Source organism: Oryctolagus cuniculus, chromosome 9 (assembly GCF_051225735.1).
Source record: "Oryctolagus cuniculus isolate XC-2025 breed Fujian yellow rabbit chromosome 9, ASM5122573v1, whole genome shotgun sequence".
Lineage (NCBI taxonomy): Eukaryota > Metazoa > Chordata > Mammalia > Lagomorpha > Leporidae > Oryctolagus > Oryctolagus cuniculus.
The window spans coordinates 76,417,037-76,442,348 of record NC_142875.1 but is presented as its reverse complement, the minus strand read 5'-3'; the positions used below and the strand labels follow the sequence as shown (position 1 = coordinate 76,442,348).

General features: G+C 43.6%; 1 pseudogene across 1 annotated transcript in view; it reads left to right on the top strand.

The window, feature by feature from the left end:
• The window catches only part of LOC138843648 (serine/threonine-protein kinase Nek3-like), a 79,883-nt pseudogene that overhangs the window by 17,757 nt on the left and 36,814 nt on the right, over positions 1 to 25,312 (top strand). Inside the window, exons 8-10 of the transcript XR_016212921.1 lie at positions 3,643 to 3,843; positions 5,241 to 5,313; positions 16,998 to 17,147. The product of XR_016212921.1 is annotated as a serine/threonine-protein kinase Nek3-like (transcript). The remainder of the gene's footprint in view (positions 1 to 3,642; positions 3,844 to 5,240; positions 5,314 to 16,997; positions 17,148 to 25,312) is intronic.

The following is a 25,312-nucleotide window of genomic DNA, read 5'->3' as shown; positions in this document are numbered from 1 at the left end:
ATGAGAGCAAATGTCTGTCAGACTCTCTGATTCCAGTTTTTGAGGTGTATATCCAAGAGTGGAATTGATGTATAATACAATAATTATATGTTTAGCTTTCTGAGGAATAGCCAAACATTTCCAGAATGGCTGTACCATTTTTATACCAATCTTTTTGAAATTAGATTTTACTTATCATGTGTGTTTCCTCTGTAACTGAAATATGAGAAAATAGACTCTGCCACATTGTGTTGTGTTTTTCTAAATATTTTAAAAAATAATTCAACAAAATAGATGGTAAATACTTTGTCCTTTCTGTTTAGCAGTAGTTTATTGCAAAGAACAGCAATTGTAGAATGGATTTCCATTAAGTCTTTGCTTTGCATGGAAATAAATTCTGTTCTTTGGGAATGAATTGAAAATAAGCTCTACCAAGCTCTTATACAGAGGTGCTTGACTGCACACAGAGCTCAGGAGAGGGAATGGCTGAGAAAAATCCCTCAGCACCACCAGAGGAAGGTAACGCAAACTGAAGGTGTGTGCTGTTCAGGAGAGGGTGTCTATTTGAACAAGCGGCTTGTCATGCTGCCCGTCCAGTTAGAACGCGGTGGGGAACCTGTGAGAATGCTGCTGCCTGGGCCCATGCTAACTCTGAAGGTGTCCTGGGCATTAGTATTTTTAAGAAGTTATTCTGGGTCTGGTGCTGAGGTGTAGTGAGTAAAACCGCAGCCTATGATGCCAGCCAGCAGCACACGTGGGCACCTCTTTGAGTCTCAGCGGCTCCAATTCCAATCCAGCTCCCTGCTAATATGCCTGGGAAAGCCTGGAAGTTGGCCCAAGTCCTTGGACCCCTGCACCCACATGGGAGACCCAGATAAAGCTCTTGTCTCCTGTTTTCAGCCTGGTCCTGCCCTGGCTGTTGTGCCATTTGGGGAGTGAACAAACAAATGAAAGATCAGTCATCTCTCTCTGTCCCTCTCTCTCTCTCTCTCTCTCTGTGTCTCCCTCCCTTTCTCTCTCTGTCTCTCTTGCCCCCCTTTCTCACTCTGTAACTCTGCCTTTCAAATTAAAGAAATCATAAAAAAACCCACAGGTGATTCTGATGTATAGCTTACGTTGAGAAACACTGTTATATACAAATAAAATTATTTAATTTTAACATCATGAATATTTTAGAAATGTTTTTCATAAGCATAAATATACTTGTTCTTCTTCTTCCTAGCAAGAATACACAGGGAGGACTATAGTGCCCAGATTCTTTGGCACACAGTATTTCATCTCTTCTCTGCTTTAAGACACAGTTTTTGTATTTTTGGGGTTAGACACTGTTGCAGTGGCTAAGATGCTGCTTGAGATACCCACATCCATACTGGAATGCCTGGGTTTGTGTCCCAGTTCCACTTCCACTTCCAGCTCCCTGCTAATGCCCACCCTGGGAGGCAGTGGGTGATAACTCAAGTGGTTAGGGCCCTACCACCCATGTGGGAGACTCAGATTTGAGTTCCAGGCTGCTAGATTCAGCCTGACCCAGCCCCAGCTTTTATGGGCATTTGGGGAATGAACCAGCAATGGAAGATCTCTATCTCTGCCTTTCAGATAAATAAAAATAATAAATAAATATATACCTTTTTTGACAGGTAGAGCTAGACAATGAGAGAGAGAGAGAAAGGTCTTCCTTCTGTTGGTTCACCTCCCAAATTGCTGCTACGGCCAGTGCTGTGCTGATCCGAAGCCAGGATCCAGGTGCATCTCCTGGTCTCCCATGCAGTTGCAGGGCCCAAGCACTTGGGACATCCTCCACTGCCATCCTGGGCCACAGCAGAGAGCTGCACTGGAAGAGGAGCAACCAGGACCACAAACTGGCACTCATACGGGATGCTGGTGGTGCAGGCGGAGGATTAACCAAGTGAGCCATGGCGCTGGCCCATAAATATATACTTTTAAGAGATATATTTATTTATTTGAGGCAGAGTTATGTACAGACACAGAGAGGGAGAGACAGAGGTCTTCCCTCTGCTGGTTCACTCTTCTTCCCGGCTTCCCATGTGGTGCAGGGGCCCAAGGACCTGGGCCCTCCTCTACCACTCTCCCAGACCATAATTAGGGAGCTGGATTGGAAGCAGAACAGCTGGGACTCCAATTAGTGCCCATATGGGATTGCAGCACCGCAGGCAGAGGCTTAACCTACTAAGCCACAGCACTAGCCCCCATAAATAAATATATTTTTAAAAACAGTTGTTCCCAAACCTTTAGGAAATGTAGAAATGCAGTATAATTGTTTAAAAGCCTGAGGCCAAGCACATTCAATTTTATTTTTCATTATCTGAAGTTTCCTTTGTTATAGGTTGGGTTTTTTTCATGTCTTCACTTTTTTTTATTAATAGGGCAATACACTTTCAAGATAGAGTGCCAACATGTTCTTATATGAGCATTAGCAAGGCTGACGGCTAATGTTGGTTCCAGTCAATATATTACACATGGAAAACTTTTAGGATGCTATTCCACTGTGTCGTTTTATGTCTCCACTCTTTTACTTGTCAAACTTCAATAGCTTCTTTAATGGCATGAATGTTAAGAAGGATTTTACAGTAGTAGTTTAAATCTGGAAAAGCCAAAAGTACATGTTGTTACAGTATAAGTCTTGGGGTTTCTGGGGAGGAATAATGGATCAAAAGAATATTATGCATATTGTGAGTCTTCTATATCATTTTTTTAAAAAAGTCATATGTATTATTGTGAGTTTATGTTAAAAATGTATATCTGTAACAACATTGATGTTGACTTTAAAAGTATGCAAGGCAGGCAAGTTTCTTATTGTTCATGCTGACCTTTCTCCTGAACCACCATATTATCTTTTAAGTTTTATGTATTTATATGAGAGATATACTTTCTATCTCTTTATATGAGAGATAGAAGTTTTATGTATTTATATGAGAGAACTTGCATCCACTGGCTCACTCCCCAAATGCCTGCAGTGGCCAGGACTGGGAACTGGGAACTCAATCCAGGTCTCCCAAGTGGGTGGCAGGAGCCCGATTTCTTGAGCCATCACCTCTGACTCCCAGGGTCTGCTTTAGCAGGAAACTGGAGTCAGGAACCAGAGTAGGTGTCCAGCTGAGGCACTCTGGTTTGGGATGCAGGTGCCTTAACCACTAGGCTAAACAGCTGCTCCCTATAGAATAGTACCTTTATTTTAAGAAAATATTTATTTTATTTATTTAAAATAAGAGTTAAAGAGAGAGAGGTAGAGACAGAGAGAGAGAGAGGTGTTCTATCCACTGGTTCACTCCCGAAATGGCTGCAATTGTCTGGGCTGGGCCAGGCCAAAGCCAGGAGCCAGGAGCTTCTTCTGGGTCTCCCACATGGGTGCAGGGACACAAGCACTTGGGCCATCTTCCACTCCTCTCTCAGGCCATAAGCAGAGAGCTGGATTGGAAGTGGAGCAGCTGAGACTTGAACCAGTGCTCATAACATCGCAGGCAGCAGCTTGACATGTTTTGCCACAACAAATATCTTAAGGAAACTTCTGGAAAGAAAAATGACCTACCCTCACGTATATTTATAAAATTAAAATAGTTTATATGAATTCAATTCAGTTGGTATTTTCTAATTTCCTTTTTCTTTCTCTGTTTCTGCTTTTCAAGTTCTGTTTTTACTTTCCAGTTTCAGGCCAATAGTTGGAAAAGTCTCATCCTCAAAATATGTGGAGGGTCCATCAGGCCACTGCCTTCCCATTACTCCTAAGAGCTGCAGTTTCTAATCAAGCAGATGTTTAGGAAGAATCCCCTGCACTGCCCTTCAGCCTCGGCGCTCCTGTGCAGAGGCAGCCTAGCTCCGCTCCTGGGGAAGTGCTTCCCCCCTGAGGTAGGACGCCTGTTGGATCAGCTGTGAACAGGTTTCCAGGGCTTGTTATCTTGTCAACACACTTGCAAGAGTACTTTTAAACTTTTAACCTACAGTGCGGCCCTGGCACACTGGGTTTGAGTCCTGGTTGGGGTACCAGATCCTGTTCCGGTTGTTCCTCTTGCAGTCCAGCTCTCTGCTATGGCCTGGGAGGGCAGTGGAGGATGGCCCAAGTGCTTGGGCCCTGCACCCCATGGGAGACCAGGGTAAGTACCTGGCTCCTGCCATCGGATCAGCGCGGTACGCCGGCCGCAGTGCACTGGCCGCGGCGGCCATTGGAGGGTGAACCAATGGCAAAGGAAGACCTTTCTCTCTGTCTCTCTCTCTCACTGTCCACTCTGCTTGTCAAAAAATAAAAAATAAAAAAAAATAAATGAAAGGCAGAGTTATAGAGAGGGAGAGAGAGAAAGAGATCTTCCATGCACTGGTTCACTTCCCAAATGACACACAGGGCTGAACAAGACCTAATCCAGGAGCCAGGAGTTTCTCTCACATGGGTGCTGGGTCCAAGCATTTGGGCCATCTTCTGCTGCTTTCCCAGGCTATTAGCAGGGAATTGGATCAGAAGTTGAGCAGCCAGGACTTGAACTGGTGCTCACATGGGATGCTAGCACTGCAGGCAATTGCTCAACCACTACACCACAATGCTGCCCCTTCCATAAACCTTCTGTGGTGCCGTTTTGGCTTGGTGCTGTGGTGTTGCAGGTTAAGCCTCCACCTACAATGCTGGCATTCCATATGGGCACTGGTTTGTGTCCCAGATGCTCCACTTGCAATCCAGCTCCTTGCTAATGCACCTGGAAAAGCAGTGGAAGATAGCCCAGGTGCTTGGGCCCCTGCACCCCCATGGGAGACCAGGAGGAAGCACCTGGCTCCTGGCTTCAGATTGGTGCAGTGCGCTGGCCATGGCGGCCATTTGCGGGGTGAAGCAACAGAAGGAAGACCTTTCTCTCTGTCTCTCTCTCTCACTGTCTAACTCTGCTTGTCAAGTAAAGTAAAGTAAAGAAAAAGTAAAGAAAAGGTAAAGAAAAAGTAAAGTAAAGTAAAAGTAGAGTAAAATAAAGAATGTTAATGCTTCCTTCCCTTTTCTTCTTCATCCCACAATACTGTTTCCAAGTGTAAGCTCAGCTGTGGCTTGTGTAATCATACAGATCTTTATTTATATGTATAAATTTACATATTTTATATATAAATAATATACAAATGTCTATATTTATCTCTGCCTAACTACATGTATTTTCAAATGTCATTTTTTATTTTTCAACTTAAATATTATTGTGCTGAAGATTGTTGATAATTAAATAACATTACGGCAGTGTCTAAAGAGATGTATATAAATTCCCAACTTTAATTTTCAGATCATCTCAGAATATGGTGAACAGATACTAGAAGAAACCAAAAAGTCTAAGCATAATGCACCAAGAAAAAAGGGTAACAATTCTGAAAATGTTTTTTCAATTTAGTTTCATTTATTTGAAAGGTAGAAAGAGAGGTAGAGACCGACAGATCTTTCATCCGCTGGTTCACTCCCCAAATGCCCACAAGAGCCAGGTCTGGGCCAGGCCACAGCTGGGAGCCAGGAACACAGTCCAGGTGTCCTGCTTAGGTGGCAGGAACCCAGGTGCACCTTCACAGGAAGTGGAATCAGGAGCCCAAGACAGGAATTGAACTCAAGCATTCTGATGCGGGATGCAGGCATCCTAGCTGATGTCCTAACTGCTGGGCCAAATGCCTGCCGCACAATAGCAATTTTGAATTTTTATGTTTTTTTTTTTTTTTTTAAAGATATGTTTATTTGAAAGGCAAGGTGACAGAGAGAGGGAGAGGGGGAGGAAGAGAGAGACAGAGACCTAAGTGAATGGAGATGTCTCTAAACTTTCAGAGTTTAACATCAGGACTTAACAACAGAAATAGCTTCTTTGAACACGTGGAGTGTGTTATTGTGTGATTAAAGCCTGGAATCGCTCTTCAGGTTTTTTTTTTAAAGAATTATTTTATTTATTTGAAAGAGTTACACAGAGAAGGAGAGGCAGAGAGAGAGAGAGAGAGAGAGATCTTCCGTTCCATTGGTTCATTCCCCCAAATGACTGCAACAGCCAGAGCTGAGCTGAAGCCGGGAGCTTCTTCCAGGTCTCCCATGTGGGTGCAGGAGCCCAAGGACTTGGGTCATCTTCTACTGTTTTTCCAGGCCATAGCAGAGAGCTGGATCAGAAGTGGAGCAGCTGGGACTCGAACCAGTGCCCATATGGGATGCTGGTGCTATATGTTAGGGCTTTAACCTGCTACACCACAGCGTCGGCCCCAGGTTCTTTGCCTTGAAGACCCTCACTTGTCTCTTAAGCTTTGTGCTGATCCCATTAGGGAATTCATCAGGTGATTCTTCCTGTGTTTCTCTGCCCACCTTTTTCTTTTTAAGCAGACACCAGCAGAATCAGGATTGCCTTGGGAAATGAAGCAAGCTCGACGGTAAGTGCTTTAAAATGACATTTTTGAGACATCCATCTACGGGGCACTGGCTGCCCTTGGGTGCTCTGAGATATTGAAAGGCTGTGGGGCCCCAGTGGGGAAGCAGTTCTGCATCTTTGACGTGTGACGACATCATCAGTCTTGGAGCCCTGCACTGCTGGATGAGCTTCTGTAAGTCACCAGTTATTTGATCTGTTTCTTCATTTTTCTTTTAAAATATATTTTTTATTGTTAAAAAAGAACAGATTTCATGTATTTCAAAGATACAATCCGAGAACTTAAGGAAACCTCCCTCCATCCTTCTTTTCTTTTAATTTTTGCCATAGCATACTTTTGATTTACTTTATAATCACAGGCTTAATACTCCACTGAATATAGTGTTCAGCAGTAAAAAGTAGAAAGACCACTGTTCCACAGGAATATAGACAAGGGTTGTAAATGATCATCAGATGATAAGATGTCAATTTTATTCTTATACATTTAGGGTGTTTTTTTTGTACTCTATATATAAGCTACCATACATCAGAGAAAACATATGATGTTTGTGAGTTTGGCTCATCTCACTAAGCATAATGATCTCCAGTTGCATTCATTTTTTATTTGCAAAAGACAGGATTTCTTGATCAGTGACAATGGCCTCAAAGCACATGTAAGAGAATTATTCATATTTTCAATCATGGCTTTTTGTTTTTTATTGCAATAAAATATATATAGCCAAAAATTACCATTTTAGGCAATTTTAAGTGAACAATTCAACACCATTAATTTTACTTATAATATTGTGCAGCCATCACCACTGTTCCAAAACTTCATTGCTACCTGTGGGTGCCAGTTCGAGTCCCAGCTGCTGCACTTCCTATCCACCTCCCTGCTAATGGTATGGGGAAGCAGTGGAAGACAGCCCAAGTCCTTGGGCCCCTGCAGCCACATGGAAAAGCCAGAAGAAGCTCCTAGCTTCAGATTACTCAGCTCCAACCTTTACAGCCATTTGGGGAGTGAAACAGTGGATGGGAAACCTTTCTCTCCTTCTCTCCCTCTGTCTGTAACCCTACCACTCAAATAAATAAAATAAAAACTTAAAAAAGCCAACTTTTCATTGCCCTAGATGGAAACTCTGAACCTATTAAACAGCCAGTCCCAGAGGGACAAATATCATATGTTCTCCCTGATCGGTGACAACTAACCAAGCACCAAAAAGGGAACCTGTTGAAGTGAAAAGGACACTATGAGAAACTGACTTGATCAACCCTTGTCCTGACTGTTGATGTACAACTTAATACTTTATCCCTTTTAGTATTTTTTTTTTGTTCTACTTAATACCATAATACCATTGGTTGAACTCTGTAATTAACACACAATTATTCTTAGGTGTTTAAATTAAACTGAAAAGTGATCTTTGTTAAACATAAGAGTGGGAATAAGAGAGGGAAGAGATATACAATTTGGGACATGCTCAAGCTGACTTGCCTCAAATGGTAGAGTTAGAAATGTGCCTGGGGATTCCAATTCAGTCCCATCAAGGTGGCATATACCAATGCCATCTCACTAGTCAAAGTGATCAATTTCAGTTCACAGTTGATCATACTGATAGGTCTAAGAGTCAAAGGGATCACATAAACAAGACTAGTGTCTGAAAATACTAACCGATAGAATAAAAAAGGGAGAGAACGATCCAACATGCGAAGTGGGATACACAGCAGACTCATAGAATGGCAGATGTCATAAACAGCACTCTGGCCTCAGAATCAGCCCTTAAGGCATTCGGATATGGCTGAAGAGCCCATAAGAGTATTTTAGGCATTAGGCATGGAAAGCCAAGGCAGTCTGGAAAAAAAAAAAACACCTAAATGACAGATCTCTGCAAGTGAGATCCCAGTAGAAAGAACAGGCCATCAAAGTTGGAGATACCTTTCTCTGAAGGGAGGAGAGAACTAGAACTTCCAGTTTGACTATGACCTAAATCAGATCAATGTCCTCAAACTCAAAAGGCTTCCATAGCCTTGGCAACTCATGACAAGAGCCTAGGGAGATTACTGATGCCATAAACAAGAGTGTCAATTTGTTAAGTCAACAACAGGAGTCACTGTGCACTTACTCCTCATGTAGGATCTCTGTCCTTAATGTGTTGCTCAATGTGAATTAATGCTAGAATTAGTACTCAAACAGTATTTTACACTTTATGTTCTGTGTGGGTGCAAACTGTTGAAATCTTTACTTAATATATACTAAATTGATCTTCTGTATATAAAGAGAATTAAAAATGAATCTTGAAGTGAATGAAATGGGAGAGGGAGCGGGAATTGGGAGGTTTGCGGGTGGGAGGGAAGTTATGGAGAGGAAAAAGCCATTGTAATCCATAAGCTGTACTTTGGACATTTATATTTACTAAATAAAAGTTAAAAAAAAAAACAATAAACCTGCATTTACCTGCCCCCAGCCCCAACCCAATCCTTGGTGACCTCAGGTTTGTTTTGGTCTCTATGAGTTTGCTTGTCTTTATATTTCCTAATCAGAATGTCACAAGATTTGTCCTACTGGGTCTGGCTTCTTTAACTTATGTAATGTTTTCAGGTTTCATCTGTGTAAATTCATTCCTTTTCACTGATAAGTGATTTTAGATCACTATTTTTAAAAAAGATTTTATTTATTTGAGAGAGTTACAGAGAGGAAGAGACAGAGAGAGAGATCTTCCATCTGCTGGTTCACTTCCCAGGTGGCCGCAATGGCTGGAGCTGACCCAATCCTAAGCCAGGAGCCAGGAGCATCTTCCATGTCTCTCACATGGGTGCAGGGGCCTAAGCACTTGGGCTATCTTCCATTGCTTTCCCAGGCCATCAGCAGAGAGCTAGATCAGAAAAGGAGCAGCCAGGATATGTACTGGCACCCATATGGGATTCCAGTGCCAGAGGCAGAGGCTTAGCCTATTACACCAGAGCACTGGCCCCGATCACTAATTTTTTTTTAATTTAAGTATTCTTTATTCAAAGGTGAAAAATGTACTTTTCTGCATTATTGCAAAAAAAAAAAATTCACTGGCACAAAACACTTTTGCAGCGAGTGAGAAAGCAATAAAATGTTGACTTTAATGGCCAGCGCCTTGGCTCACTAGGCTAATCCTCCGCCTACTGCACTGGTACTCCAGATGCTAGTCCTGGTCAGGGCGCCGGATTCTGTCCTGGTTGCTCCTCTTCCAGTCCAGCTCTCTGTTGTGGCCCAGGAGTGCAGTGGAGGATGGCCCAAGGGCTTGGGCCCTGCAACCACATGGGAGACCAGGAGAAGCACCTGGCTCCTGGCTTCGGATCAGCGCGGTGCGCCAGGCCGCAGCAGCCATTGGAGGGCGAACCAATGGAAAAGGAAGACCTTTCTCTCTCTCTCTCTCTCTCTCTCACTGCCCACTCTGCCTGTCCAAAAAAAAAAAGTTGACTTTAAAACTCAGTACTGTAAGTCATTCTGACAGTACTTTGCAAACTCAAAATTTCAAACTGCATTTTCTTTTTCTAAATTGCCCGTGGTACCTGAGGTTCCGGAAGCTCGGGCAGCTATTTCAGACAGGAAGGGGAGGAAGGAACTAGCAGAGGTCAAGGGATTTCCATTTCTTTTTCAGTCCCCACAGACTTCAGATTACAGATACTGGTTGCATCTGTTGAGATTCCTTGAATGATTTGCAAAATGAATTTTGTTACCCTTGCTGGTTGCATCCACTACAGAATCATTGTTCAAGTTGAACAAAAAGCTGCACATGTTATTTATCTTCTACTTTCCCTCTCCAGTCTACTTCATCTTGAGAAATTCCCCCTCCACGGTATTCAGAGATGAATTCATTTTCTGTACAGAGTCTTTGCTAAAACTCCCTCGGCCCGCCATCTGCGATGGTGCCAGCAGGAAATGCCCTTTGCAGTTGTACCTTTGTGCAGTGTGCTGCCCACAAGCGGGTTTCCTTTTCTTCTTAATTGGAGGATGTCCACATCCTCAGCAGGAGCTGGGCTATCACACTAGACTGACTCTAAATTCATATGCCTGTCTACATGTCTTGACCCCAGCTAACCCAGCAATGGCACAGAAGTGATCCTAGTAAGTGCCGGTGAGGACTCTCGTCTAGTGTAGGGACAGAAAGGAATGATACCTTTCTGCACTCATCAAAAAGGACATGGTCAATACCCTATAACAAAGACAGGTTAACAGGAGAGGGGCCGGCATTGTGGCAGAATGGGTTAAGCTGCCACCTGCAATACCAGCATCCCTATGGGTGCCAGTTTGAGTCCTGGCTGCTTCACTTCTGATCCAGCTCCCTGTTAATGTGCCTGGGAAAGCCACAGGTGAAGGCCCAAGTGCTTGGGCCCCTGCACCTATGTGGGAGAGCTGGAAGAAGCTCCTGGCTCCTGCTTTCTGTGTGGCCCAGCTCCAGCCATTGTGGCCATTTGGGGAGTGAACCAGTGGATGGAAGGTCTCTTTCTCTCTGTCTCTCCCTCTCTGTAACTCTGCCTTTCAAATAAATAAAATCAATCTTTAAAAAGAGAGAGAAAAAAGATTTAATCAACATATTACATGTCACAGAAGCCTTCATAAGGAAGACACAAAGACCCAGAAAAAGTGTCATTCTTATGCTTAGGTATGATAATACGTGGATGGGTGTGCAGACATGTGATTAGACAAAGGATATGGCTTAGTGGTAATAGACTGAGAGGGGAAATCCAGCAAGCCCTGCCTGTTCAGCTTTCTTCTCCGGCTCTCAGTACAGCACTTCTTCCTCCCAGGTATGGGACAGGACTTCTTCCCTGGAATGATGGTCTGATGACAAGGGTGTATCAGAGAATTTCTTGATGGCCAGTCTGAGGCACAAAGGTGGGAGAGGGCTAGTGTGATAGGTTTAGGATTACAGCTTACATTAGAAAGAGGGTTCTAGTTTCTTTTCTTTTTTTAAAGATCTATTTATTTATTTATTTATTTGAAAGAGTCACACACACAGAGAAGGAGAGGCAGGGAGAGAGGTCTTCCATCTGCTGGTTTACTCTCCAGTTGGCTGCAAGGGTGGGAGCTGTGCTGATCTGAAGCCGGGAGCTTCCTCCACATCTTCCCACATGGGTGCAGGGCCCCAAGGACTTGGGCCATCTTCTACTGCTTTTTCAGGCCATAGCAGAGAGCTGGATCAGAAGTGGAGCAGCCAAGATTCGAACCAGCTTCCACATGGGATGTCGGCACTGCAGGCAGCGGCTATACCTGCTATGCCACAGCACCGGCCCCAGGTTCTAGTTTCTATAGTCCACATTGGGGAAGAGGAATTCTGGTTTCTGTGACTCACTTTGGGGGAGAATGAGAGTTGGGGACAGGAGGGCAGGAGAAGGTCCCAGAGATCTTGATTCTGAGGCTGCTTCTGAGGGCTTGTAATGTCCTTTAGTTCAAAGCACTCAGCATATCAAAGTGCCATACTTGGGAGTACCGTGTTATGAGCCACAATAATAGCAGCCTTATAAAATGTCTTGATTTGAGATTACAGCATGGGGACCTGCATTGTACAGCAGGTTAAGCTGCCACCTGCAGTGCTGGCATCCCAAATGAGTCCCTGCTGCTTCACCTTTGACCCAGCTCCCTGCTAATGCACCTGGGAAAGCAGCAGAAGTGCTTAGGCTCCTGTACCCTCATGGGAAACCTGGATGGAGCTGCAGGCTTCTGGCTTCTGCCTGGCCCAGCCCTGGGTGTTGTGGCCGTTTAGGGAATGGCTGGATAGAACAGCCCCCTCCTTGATTCTGTCTCTCCTTCTCTCTGTCTGATGCTTTTCAAATAAATTTTTAAATCTTTTTTTTTTGACAAAGATATAAAATAGTTTTATTTTATTTTATTTTTTTAACTTTTATTTAATGAATATAAATTTCCAAAGTACGATTTATGGATTACAATGGCTTCCCCCCCATACTGTCCCTCCCACCCACAACCCTCCCCTTTCCCACTCCCTCTCCCCTTCCATTCACATCAAGATTCATTTTCGATTATCTTAATATACAGAAGATCAGCTTAGTATACATTAAGTAAGGATTTCAACAGTTTGCTCCCACACAGAAACATAAAGTGAAAAATAATAGATGATTTTTTTAAATGATGATGAAATCAGATCAGACCTATTGTCATGTTTAATCCCAGTGAGAGTCAAGTTGGGAGTTGATAATTTCTTTCTTTTCTTTTTTTTTTTTTTACAGAGGATCAGTTTAGTATACATTAAGTAAAGATTTCAACAGTTTGCACCCCCATAGAAACACAAAGTGAAATATATTGTTTGAGTACTCGTTATAGCATTAAATCTCAATACACAGCACATTAAGGACAGAGATCCTACATGAGGAGTAAGTGCACAGTGACTCCTGTTGTTGACTTTACCAATTGACACTCCTGTCTATGGCATCAGTAATCTCCCTATGCTCCAGTCATGAGTTTCCAAGGCTATGGCAGCCTTTTGAGTTCACCGACTCTTATCTTGTTTAGACAAGGTCATAGTCAAAGTGGAGGTTCTCTCCTCCCTTCAGAGAAGGGTACCTCCTTCTTTGAAGACCGGTTCTTTCCACTGGGATCTCACTCACAGAGATCTTTTGCCAGAGTGTCTTGGCTTTCCATGCCTGAAATACTCTCATGGGCTTTTCAGCCAGATCCGAATGCCTTTAAGGCTGATTCTGAGGCCAGAGTGCTATTTAGGACATCTGCCATTCTATGAGTCTGCTGAGTATCTCACTTCCCATGTTGGATCACTCTCCCCTTTATTTATTCTATCGGTTAGTGTTAGCAGGTACTAGACTTGTTTATGTGCTCCCTTTGACTCTTAGTCCTTTCATTATGATCAGTTGTGAACTGAAATTGATATCTTGGAATAGTGAGATGGCATTGGTACATGCCACCTTGATGGGATTGAATTGGAATCCCCTGGTATGTTTCTAACTCTACCATTTGGGGCAAGTCAGCTTGAGCATGTCCCAAATTATACATCTCTTCCCTCTCTTATTCCCACTCTGATGTTTAACAGGGATCACGTTTCAGTTAAATTTCAACACTTAAGAATAACTGTGTATTAATTACAGAGTTAAACCAGTCATATTAAGTAGAACAGACAAAAAAAATACTAAGAGGGATAATGTATTAAGTTGTTCATTAACAGTCAGGGCTATGCTGATCAAGTCACCGTTTCCCATAGTGTCCATTTCACTTCAACAGGTTTCCTTTTTGGTGTTCAGTAAGTTGTCACCGATCAGGGAGAACATATGGTATTTGTCCCTTTGGGACTGGCTTATTTCACTCAGCATGATGTGTTCCAGATTCCTCCATTTTGTTGCAAATGACTGGATTTCGTTGTTTCTTACTGCGGTATAGTATTCTAAAGAGTACATATCCCATTATTTCTTTATCCAGTCTACCGTTGATGGGCATTTAGGTTGGTTCCAGGTCTTAGCTATTGTGAATTGAGCTGCAATAAACATTAGGCTGCAGACCGCTTTTTTGTTTGCCAATTTAAATTCCTTTGGGTAAATTCCAAGGAGTGGGATGGCTGGGTCGAACGGTAGGGTTATCTTCAGGTTTCTGAGGAATCTCCAGACTGACTTCCATAGTGGCTTGACCAGTTTGCATTCCCACCAACAGTGGGTTAGTGTCCCTTTTTCCCCACATCCTCGCCAGCATCTTTTGTTGGTAGATTTCTATATGTGAGCCATTCTAACCGGGGTGAGGTGAAACCTCATTGTGGTTTTGATTTGCATTTCCCTGATTGCTAATGACCTTGAACATTTTTTCATGTGCCTGTTGGCCATTTGGATTTCCTCTTTTGAAAAATGTCTATTGAGGTCCTTGGCCCATCTCTTAATTGGGTTGTTGGTTTTGTGTTTGTGGAGTTTCTTGATCTCTTTGTAGATTCTGGTTATTAACCCTTTATCTGTTGCATAGTTTGCAAATATTTTTTCCCATTCTGTCGGTTGTCTCTTCACTCTCCTGACTGTTTCTTTTGCAGTACAGAAACTTCTCAATTTGATGCAATCCCAATAGTTGATTTTGGCTTTGACTGTCTGTGCCTCCCAGGTCTTTTCCAGAAACTCTTTGCCTGTGCCAATATCTTGAAGGGTTTCTCCAATGTTCTCTAGTAACTTGATGGTGTCAGGTCGTAGATTTAGGTCTTTAATCCATGTTGAGTGGATTTTTGTGTAAGGTGTAAGGTAGGGGTCTTGCTTCGTGCTTCTGCACGTGGAAATCCAGTTTTCCCAGCACCATTTATTGAATAGACTGTCCTTGCTCCAGGAATTGGTTTTAGATCCTTGATCAAAAATAAGTTGGCTGTAGATGTTTGGGTTGATTTCTGGTGTTTCAATTCTGTTCCATTGGTCTATCCATCTGTTTCTGTACCAGTACCATGCTGTTTTGATTACAACTGCCCTGTAGTATGTCCTGAAATCTGGTATTGTGATGCCTCCAGCTTTGTTTTTGTTGTACAAGATTGCTTTAGCTATTCGAGGTCTCTTGTGAAATTTTTAAATCTTAAAAAAGAAAAAAGATCATAGCATGAAAAGCCCATTACAACAAACCTCATTGAAAATTCTTATTACTGGGGCCAGCACTGTGGCATAGCAGGGAAAGCTGCCGCCTGTAGTGCTGGCATCCCATATGGGTACCAGTCCAAGTTCTAACTACTCTACTTTTGATCCCGTTCTCTGCTATGACCTGAGAAAGCAGTAGAATATGGCCCAAATGCTTGGGCCCCTGCATCCATGTTGGAGACCCAGAAGAAGCTCCTGGCTACTGGCTTCAGATTGGCCCAGCTCAGCCATTGTGGCCATTTGGGGAGTGAAGCAGCGGATGGAAGACCCTTCTCTCTGTCTCCCTCACTGTCTGTAGCTCTACCTGTCAAATAAATTAAAAAAAAAAGACACTTGGGATGCCTGCATCCCATGTTGAGTGCTTGGTTTGAGTCCTCCCTCCTTCACTTCCAGGACAGCTTCCTGCTAATGCACACCATGGGAGGCAGCAGACATGGCTCAAGTCCGTGAGTCCCTGCCACCCATGTGGGAGACCCAGATGGAGTTCACTGGCTCCTAGCTTTGGCTTGGCTCAACCCAGCTGCTGTGGGCATTTGGAGAGTGAACCAGCAATTGGGAGATAGCTCTTCCCCTCTTCCCCCAACCCTGTTTGCTCGCACACTCTGTCTCTCATTCTGCCTTTCAAACAAATCAGTCAACAAAAACTTTTTAAAGAGGTATATACACATTAAAAAAAGAGAATATGATTTCTTGTTAAGAGCCATTAAGAAATGTAGCATTTGTTATCTACCATAGAAAGCATAGGCTACTGTGGATATGAAAATCCTCCTGGAGCTTCTTCCTTGTACATCATATACTTTATAACTACATATATACTATTTCTTAAAAATTCAGTTGCTTTTATTTTTTTAAAGGTTTATTTATTTAGGATGGGCATTGTGGCATAGCTTTTAAAATGAACACCTGTGGAGCTAGCATCCCATATGGGCACTGGTTTGAGCCCTGGCTGCTCCACTTCCCATCCAGTTCCCTGCTAATGTGCCTGGGAAAGCAGCAGAAGATGGCTCAAGTACCTGGGCTCCTGCACCCATGTTGGAGGTCCAGGAGAAGCTCCTGGTTCCTGGCTTCAGCCTGGCCCAGCCCTGGCCTTTAAGGCCATTTGGGTAGTGAACCAGTGGATGGAAGATCTCTTTCTTCCTCTCTGGCTTGGTCCTGCAAAGCCACACCATCGGGGAAGAGCAGGGCAGAGGTGTCCTTTCCCATAAAGAAACACTGGGGACAGGCTTCCATGAACATGTCCCTTTATTAACAGCCACGTAGGCTTTTTAAAGAGCAGGGAGAAGGGGCGTAACTAACTCAAGGGAACACTGACTACAGGACAGAACCGATACGGATGCCAATATGCCTCTCCAATCAGCTGGAAGGTCAAGTAGCTTTCCAGGTGGGCCTAATGGGCCTTGGCCACACCTGGGAGCAGTTCACCTGATTGGCAGAAGGTGGGAGTGGGGAAAAATGTGCTTTGGCTCAGGCTAACTGCTGGGATTGCCCACATCCCTCTCTGTCTCTTATTCTCTCTGTATAACTCTGACTTTCAAATAAATAAATATATATATATTTTTAATTAATTTATTTATTTAGAAAGAGTTACAGATAAAGAGAGGGAGAGGAGGAGAGAGAGACTGAGAGATCAAGATCTTCCATTTGCTGGTTCACTCCCCAAATGGCTGTAACAGCCAGGACTGGGCCAGGCTGAAGCCAAGAGCCAGGAGTTTCATCCAGATCTCCCACATGGGTGCAGAGGCCCAGGTACTTGGGCCATCCTCCAGTACTTCCCCAGGCACATTTTGAGGGAGGTGAACAGAAAGTAGAGTAGCCAGGACTCAAACCTGTGCCCATATAGGATGCTGGCATGGTAGGCAGTGGCTTTATCTGCTATACCACAACACCAGCCCTCCAAATTCAGTCACTTTAATGATTTATTTTACCTTTTTTGTTTGTTTGTTTCCTTTGCTACTTAGATTTGAAAGAACACTGTTGCTAAATCTGAGTTTGAAAGAGAAAATAAATACTTCTGAATCCTTAGGGTACTTTTGTAGCTATAGAGGAATAAATAAAATGACATGCTTGGCATTCCTCTTTACATTTCAGAACCAGGCAGTAAGTCAGTGCATCTGAGGCAAGCAGGCTCACCAGGCCCTCATAGGCGGCAGTGGGAGAAAAATGTACCTGGTACAGCTTTGACAGCTTTGGAAAACGCGTCCATCCTCACTTCCAGTGTAACAGCAGAGGATGACAAAGGTGAGTACAGTCGGCCCATAGCATCCCTGGGGGGTTGGTTCCCGGACCCTCTGAAGATAACAAAATCTGAAGATGGCTCAAGTCCCTTATATCAAATTTAAAGTATCCTCCTATGTACTTTAAAAAAAATCCCTAGATTACTTAGTAATACAGTGCAAGTGACATAAATAGTTGTTATACTGGGTTATTTAGGGAATAATGACAAGGGGAAAAGTGTAATCATTCAGTACAGACACAGTTTTTTAAAAACAGTGTTTCTGATACACAGGTGGTGGAGCACACGGTGCGGAGGGCTGACTGTGTCAGATCAAATGCAGTTATTTTATTATAGGACATTTGCTCATGGTTATGATGTGCTGGGATTTCTTTCTCTCTTTAATGTCACTCTGTGCAAGATACCAGGTGTCACACATCAGAGCACTACTCATACAAAAAGTGAAAAACATTGTAGTTGAGAATCAAATATAACTAACTTTGCCTGTGTGGGGAGCAACTGGGAGCAACTCGGACTAGACTAAGTTACTGGAATTAAGACTTATTCTATACATCTGCTCTCCCACAATATGGCGCTGGGAGAGGAGAAAACAGCTTCTTCCCAGCTGCCTCTCACCAACTTGACAAGCTGCAGGAGCTGCTCCTGATTGGAGGAGAGCAGCGTACTCGGCGTGTGGGTAGCAGAGTTGGGATTGGCGGAAGAGGACTATAAAGGAGGAGAGAGACAACATGCACCAGGAACATCTAAGGGGAACATCTATCTGAAGGAACACCTGTGCAGCCCCCGAGAGAGAATCTGTTGAACATTTAGGTTGTTTGTACCTTGAAGCTATTGTGGATAGTGCTACTATTTGTTTGAACTATTGTTTTTAATTTGTTTTAAGATTATTTATTTGAAAGGTGAAGTGACAGAAGGAGACCAAGAAAGAGAGGTCTTTCATCGCTGGTTCACTCCCCAAATGCTCCCAGCCACTGGAGCTAAACCAAGTAGAAGCCAGGAACCAGAAATTCTATCCCAAGTGGATGGCAGGGACTCAAGTACTTGGGCCTACTGCCTCCAGGATGCGCATTAACAGGAACCTGGGTTGGAAGTACGGAGAAGCAAGGGTTCAAACCAGGCACTCCAATATGGATACAAATATTCGAAGCCTAACCTGCTGTGTAACAATGCCCATCCCTGTTTTCAATTCTTCTGGGTATACAGTAGTTCCCCCCATCACTGCCTTATCCAAAGTTTCAGGTCCTGTCATCAACTATGGTCCATAAATAATAAATGTAAAATTCCCAAGTTGACAACTCACAAGTTTTAAATAGTACAGGAAATCTTGTTCTGAATAGTACAGTGTTCTTAGTACAATGAAATCTTGTGCTGTCCTGATTCATTCTGCCTCGGAGATGCCGGCCGAGCATCTTTTTCTTATAGACTTGTTGACCATTTGATGACACTTGGGCATTTGGATGACAGGAGTAAGCACAGATAGACATGTACTGGTTCATTTCCCAAATGCCCACACTGGACCATGGGGCAGAGTCAGGAGCTTTGTGCTTACATGCAAAGCCATGAGATCACATGCCTTGTCTGCCATATCAATCCTGCAGATGCTATCCACCTGTTGGTCATTTGCTAGGCTTCTCGGCTATTAGATCTATTGTCACTGTATCACAGAGTTTGTGTTCAAGTAGCCTTTAGATGCTACATCACAATCAATACCTGTGCATTCACCTTGCTTCCTCTCATCACTTAGACTTTATCATCTCCCATTATTACAGCACAATAAGCTATTTTGTGTGTGATTGAGAGATACCACATTCACATAATTTTACTATAGTATATTGTAATAACTGTTCTATTATTATTACGGTTCATCTCTTAATGTGTCTAATTTATATATTAAACTTTATCATAGATATATGTGTATAAACACAAGCATAGTACATGTGTATAATTTTTGGTATCACCTGGGGTTCCAGGAATTTCTTGTGGATAAGATGAGGGACATACTATATCCACTGGAGTGGGATTTCTGAGTCTTACAGTAAATCTATGTTTATGTAATTGAGGAGCCCACTAACTGTTTTCTACAGCAGCTGGGCCATTTTTACAGATCTACAGCATTGTAAGAACTTACAATTTATTGACATCATCACCAGGACTTGTTATTTTCCATTCCTTTGAGAAATGCATCCAATGGGTGTGATATGATGTTTTATTGTGCTTTTGATCTGCATTCTCTAATGGTTAGTAATGTTGAGCATTTTTTTTTTTTTGACAGAGTGGACAGTGAAAGAGAGACAGGGAGAAAGGTCTTCCTCTACCCTCTACCGTTGGTTCACCCTCCAATGGCTGCTGCAGCCGGCGCAGCTGCGGCCGGTGCACCGCGCTGATCCTAAGCCAGAGCCAGGTGCTTCTCCTGGTCTCCCATGGGGTGCAGGGCCCAAGCACTTGGGCCATCCTCCACTGCACTCCCAGGCCACAGCAGAGAGCTGGCCTGGAAGAGGGGCAACCGGGACAGAATCCGGTGCCCCGACTGGGACTAGAACCCGGTGTGCCGGCGCCACAGGGGGAGGATTAGCCTATTGAGCCACGGTGCCAGCCGAGCATCTTTTTCTTATAGACTTGTTGACCATTTGATGACATTTGGACATTTGGATGACAGGAGTAAACACAGATAGACATGTACTGGTTCATTTCCCAAATGCCCACACTGGACCATGGGGCAGAGTCAGGAGCTTTGTGCTTACATGCAAAGCCATGAGATCACATGCCAAGTCTCCTCTGTGAATAACAGGAACCCAATCACTTGATTGCTGCCTCCTGGCTCTGCATTATCAGGAAGCTGGAATTGGGCCTGTGCCAGGCATTCAGCCCAGGTACTGCAATCTAAGACGCTACAGCTAGGCTAAATACCTGCCCTGAAGGTATTTAAATGATGCTATTAGGGTAGCAGTAATCCAATCTTACTACTGTGTTTAGAAGAGATTGGGGGCCGGCGCCAGGGCTCACTAGGCTAATCCTCCACCTCCAGCGCCAGCACACCAGGTTCTAGTCCCAGTTGGGGGTGCCGGATTCTGTCCCGGTTGCTCCTCTTCCAGTACAGCTCTCTGCTGTGGCCCGGGAAGGCAGTGGAGGATGGCCCAAGTCCTTGGGCTCTGCACCTACATGGGAGACCAGGAGGAAGCATCTGGCTCCTGGCTCCGGATCGGCGCAGCGCACCCTCCGTAGCAGCCATTTGGGGAGTGAACCAACGGAAGACCTTTCTCTCTCTCTAACTCTGCTTGTCAAAAAAAAAAAAAAAAAAAAAAAAAAAAAAGGGCCGGCGCCGCGGCTCACTAGGCTAATCCTCCGCCTAGCGGCGCCAGTACACCGGGTTCTAGGCCCGGTCGAGGCGCCGGATTCTGTCCCGGTTGCCCCTCTTCCAGGCCAGCCCTCTGCTGTGGCCAGGGAGTGCAGTGGAGGATGGCCCAAGTGCTTGGGCCCTGCACCCCATGGGAGACCAGGATAAGTACCTGGCTCCTGCCATCGGATCAGCGACGTGCGCCGGCCACGGCGGCCATTGGAGGGTGAACCAACGGCAAAGGAAGACCTTTCTCTCTGTCTCTCTCTCTCACTGTCCACTCTGCCTGTCAAAAAAATAATCAAAAAAAAAAAAAAAGAAAGAAAAAGAAGAGATTGGGATGCACAGAAGGCACCAGAGATGGTACTGAGGAAAGGAATGACTGTACGAGGACACAGTTAGAGGGCAACCAGCTGCAAGTCAAAGAGAGGATTTAGGAGAAGCTAAGCCTGTGTGCACATTGATCTTGAACTTCCAGTTTTCCAAACTGTAAGAAAATATATTTCAGCTGTTTATGCTACCCAGTCTGTGGCTTTCATTATGGCAGCCTGAATAGATTAATACAGCAATGATTATTGTGGTTTTTTGGTTATGGAAAAAATGTACCTAATCTATAAAATGTAAAATATAAGTGAAATTAAATGAATTTGGGGATCTGGCTTATGATACTCAAAAATTAGGGGATGATACATGAAATAAGAATTGTAAATTATTGGTAATTATTATTGATTTATGCATGAGGCAGAGAAAGAAGAAAGAGCATGGGAAAACGCCCATCTGTGGAGTCACTCCCCTAAATGCCTGCAATGGCTAGGACTGGACTGGGCTGAAGCTGGCAGCTCAATTAGTGTGGGTGGCAGGGACCCAATCAGTCACTTGGGTCAGCAACTACTGCCTGCCAGGGTGTGCATTGGTAGGAAGCTGGAATCAGGATCTGGAGCCAATGCTTGAACTCAGGTACCCTGGGATACAGGATGTAGGTGTCTTAATCACTAGGGCAAACCCTTGCTCCTGTTGGTAATAATTGAAGCTGGAATAAGAGGTATTAGGGACTTATTATACCTCCATCTTTGTATATGTAGGAAAATGTGCACAACAAATAGTTAAACACACACATACACACATGCAATATGCTGATGCATGCCATATACAGATAGAGTTTCCCTCTCAATTTTGCACTCATCTGCACTCATGGATTTGGCTACTACCCAATGTGGGGAACTCTGAGGTATGTAGTCTTATTTATTTCTGGTCACTTAACATATTTAGTTGATGTCCCAAAGGCCTTCCAAACTCTATTATTCATCCTTTTGCTCAGATTTTCTGTATTCTCCTTCCTGGTAATTGTCAACTTCCCAAAGACAGGAATCTGGCATAGAGCTCTCCTCTCTGAGGCCCCAGTTCCCACCAGTTCTTCAGTTCTATTTCTAAACCTCTCAGGTTTGGCCTCTCCTCTTTTGGCCTTCCCCATGGTTCTTGTTCTATTTTACTGTATTCTCACTTGGATGCCCACAGTACTCTGCTACATGCACTTCCTGCCTCCCGTGTCACCCAGTGCCTCCCACTCTCAATCTCACCCAGGGATTCAGTTAATTCATGAGATGCAGTTGTTAAGGTTGACAGATGGAAGGTCATTTTACTCTCTTCTTTTTTATGTATGTTTGGAAATGTTCATAATAGAATTTTATTATAGTCCCACTTCAGGTAATTTACTTCCTTCCCCAGGGTCAATCTAAAGCACTTTTAAAAGTGTGTCCATTGGAGGGTGAACAAACGGCAAAGGAAGACCTTTCTCTCTGTCTCTCTCTCTCTCACTGTCCACTCTGCCTGTCAAAAAATAAAATAAATAAATAAATAAAAAGTGTGTCTATTTAACTTTCCATCAATAGCCTATGCAAACACAAGACTTTATGTGCATATGCATATTTTGCTTTTCATATAAATGGGGAAACAGACCCACTGTACTCTACTATTCTACCTCCTTGGCTACATATTTTGGAAATCCAGTACATCCTTCTGACATATGCCATTGGATGATTCCATTCCATTACACCATAATTTATTTAAGGCAGGTTCCTATCATGGATATTTAGATGGTTCCTCCTGATTTTCTACTACAGAAGGGTAATTCTGTAATATTTTAAATTTTAAATTCTTTCTTTGAAATTCTTGCTCCTATGTGAGACTCTGAAATAGTAGTAAAGGCAGAGTTGCTGCACTGAAGGATATATATTTGAACTTTGTAAGATGACAAAATTTAAGAATATTTCTCTATAAGTACATGCCATATACCAGCAAGCATTTTGAACAGTGTCTGTTTCTTCCTTGATCACCAAAATGCTACATTGTTTATTTATTTTAATTTGAGAGAGAGACCTTCCATCTTCTGTTTCACTCCCCAAATGTCTGCAACAGCCAGGGTTGGGCCAGGCCAAAACCAGGAGCCTAGAATTCAATCCAGGTCTCTGACATGAGTGGCAAGGACCAAGTACTTGAGCTACCTACTGCCTCCTGAGGTGCACATTAGCAGGAAGCTGATGAGAATGGGAAACACTGCAGAGACTTGAACTCAGTCACTCCAGTATGTGATGTAGGCATCCCAAGTGGTACCCACCCCTCTCTATATTATTAAAGTTTCTGATCTTGTGAGTCATTGAAGGGTGTTTTTGTTTTAATTTATCCTTTTTAAAATTGTGAGTGAATGTATTTTTTCACATTTATAGCATCCCTCCCATCACCCCATTGTGCTGTCTTATGTGTTTTTGAAAGAGTCATAGCTGGAAAGAATCACTGACCCTGTATCCCTGCTATCCTACTGTCTAGGTTCTGTGTTCCAGCCCTGAGATTCATGACTTCCTGTGCTTTCTACCAGGACTTATTATAAAATAGAATAGTTTTTCTCCTTTGCTAGATCTCGATTACTTTATCCTTAGCTGTATTTCTAGTATCCAATGGGTTTTTGGTACAATGAAGCTGTCCAATAAAAATGGAATTAACAAAATGTAAATAAACTGTATTTCATACCACTAACCTTTAAGTCATTATCATAATAATGAATATTCATTTATCGCAGGATATTTCTCTGGGTGACCTTGGATTCATCCAGCTTTTCCCTTTGTAGTTCTCAACTGTAGAATGGGATGGGAATGCAACATCCCAATAGATGGGGGAAACAGAAAGAACAGGTTGGATTCTGTTTCAGTCCTACCTGCCAACAGGATATCCTTCAATGCTTTAGCCCAACATATCATGTGACCATGAGGCATAACACCAAGGGCAGAATGCCTTGAAATGTTCCTCAGGTACAGTGCAATAGTGACACATGCAACCTAGCTTATTTAACTTTGAGGCAATTTTGATATTTAACTTTGAGGCAATATTTGATAGTGTGTGCTTCTGGCATTGCTTTCAGTACTGTGTATTATATTTAGGTACTTGAGCACACATCTGCTTCTCAGTGAGCTTTGAAGTCTCTTGAGGTTAGGAACCAGGTTGTTTTCATATTTATTCAGAATGAAAAACTGGGTGTCCCCACAAATTAGGACCTAAAAAAGAGTTGAAGCCAATAACAATTGTCTTTTTTTTTTTTAAAGATTTTACTTTTATTTATTTGAAATGCAAAATTACAGAGAGAGGTAGAGCCGAGAGAGAGGGGTCTTCCATTCTTCTGGTTCACTCCCCAAATGACTGCAACAGCCAGAGCTGAGCCGATCCAAAGCCAGGAGCCAGGAGCTTCTTCCAGGTCTCCCATGTGGGTGCAGGGTCCCAAGGACTTGGGCCATCTTCCACTGCTTTCCCAGGCCATAGCAGAGAGCTGGATCAAAAGTGGAGTAGCCTGGACAAGAACTGGCACCCATATGGGTGCCATATGGGTGGGGTGGCTTTACCCACGACACCACAGGTCTGGCCCCATCTTCTTTTTAAAAGATAGATTTATTTATTTATTTACTTACTTATTTATTTATTGGAAAGGCAGAGTTACAGAGAGAGACAGAGAAAGGTCTTTTTGCTGGTTCACTCCCCAGATGGATGCAATGGCTGGAGCTGGTCCTATCCGAAGCCAGGAACCAGGAGCTTTTTCTGGGTCTCCCACGTGGGTACAGAGACCCAAGGACTTGGGCCATCTTCTACTGCTTTCCCAGGCCATAGCAGAGAACTGGCTCAGAAGTGGAGCAGCTGGGACATGAACCTGCACCCATATGGGATGCTGGCACTGCAGGCCACGGCTTTACCCATTCTGCCACAGCGCTGGCCACAATCATAATTGTTTCTAGTATACAAAGTGACATCTTGACATCTTGTAGCACTTAGTGGACTAATACTGTATTAGTATTTTCTTTTTCTTTTCCTTTTTTAAGATTTTATTTTTTTTAAATATTTTTATTTATTTATTTGACAGGTATAGCTACAGACAGTGAGAGAGACAGAGAGAAAGGTCTTCCTTCCATTGGTTCACTCTGCAAATGGCCGCCATGGCCAGATCTACGCCGATCCGAAGCCAGGAGCCAGGAGCTTCTTTCCCGATCTCCCACGTGGGTGCAGACACCCAAGCACTTGGGCCATCCTCCACTGCCCTCCCAGGCCACAGCAGAGAGCTGGACTGGAAGAGGAGCAACTGGAACTAGAATCCGGCACCCATATGGGATGCCGGCGCCGCAGGCGGAGGATTAACCTAGTGCGTCACCGCGCTGGCCCCTATTTTATTTATTTGACAGGCAGAGTTACAGAGAGAGAGAGAGAGAGAGAGAGAGGTCTTCCTTCTATTGGCTCACTCCCCAAGTAGCCGCAACGGCTGGAGCTGCACCGACCTGAAGCCAGGAGCCAGGTGCTTCCTCC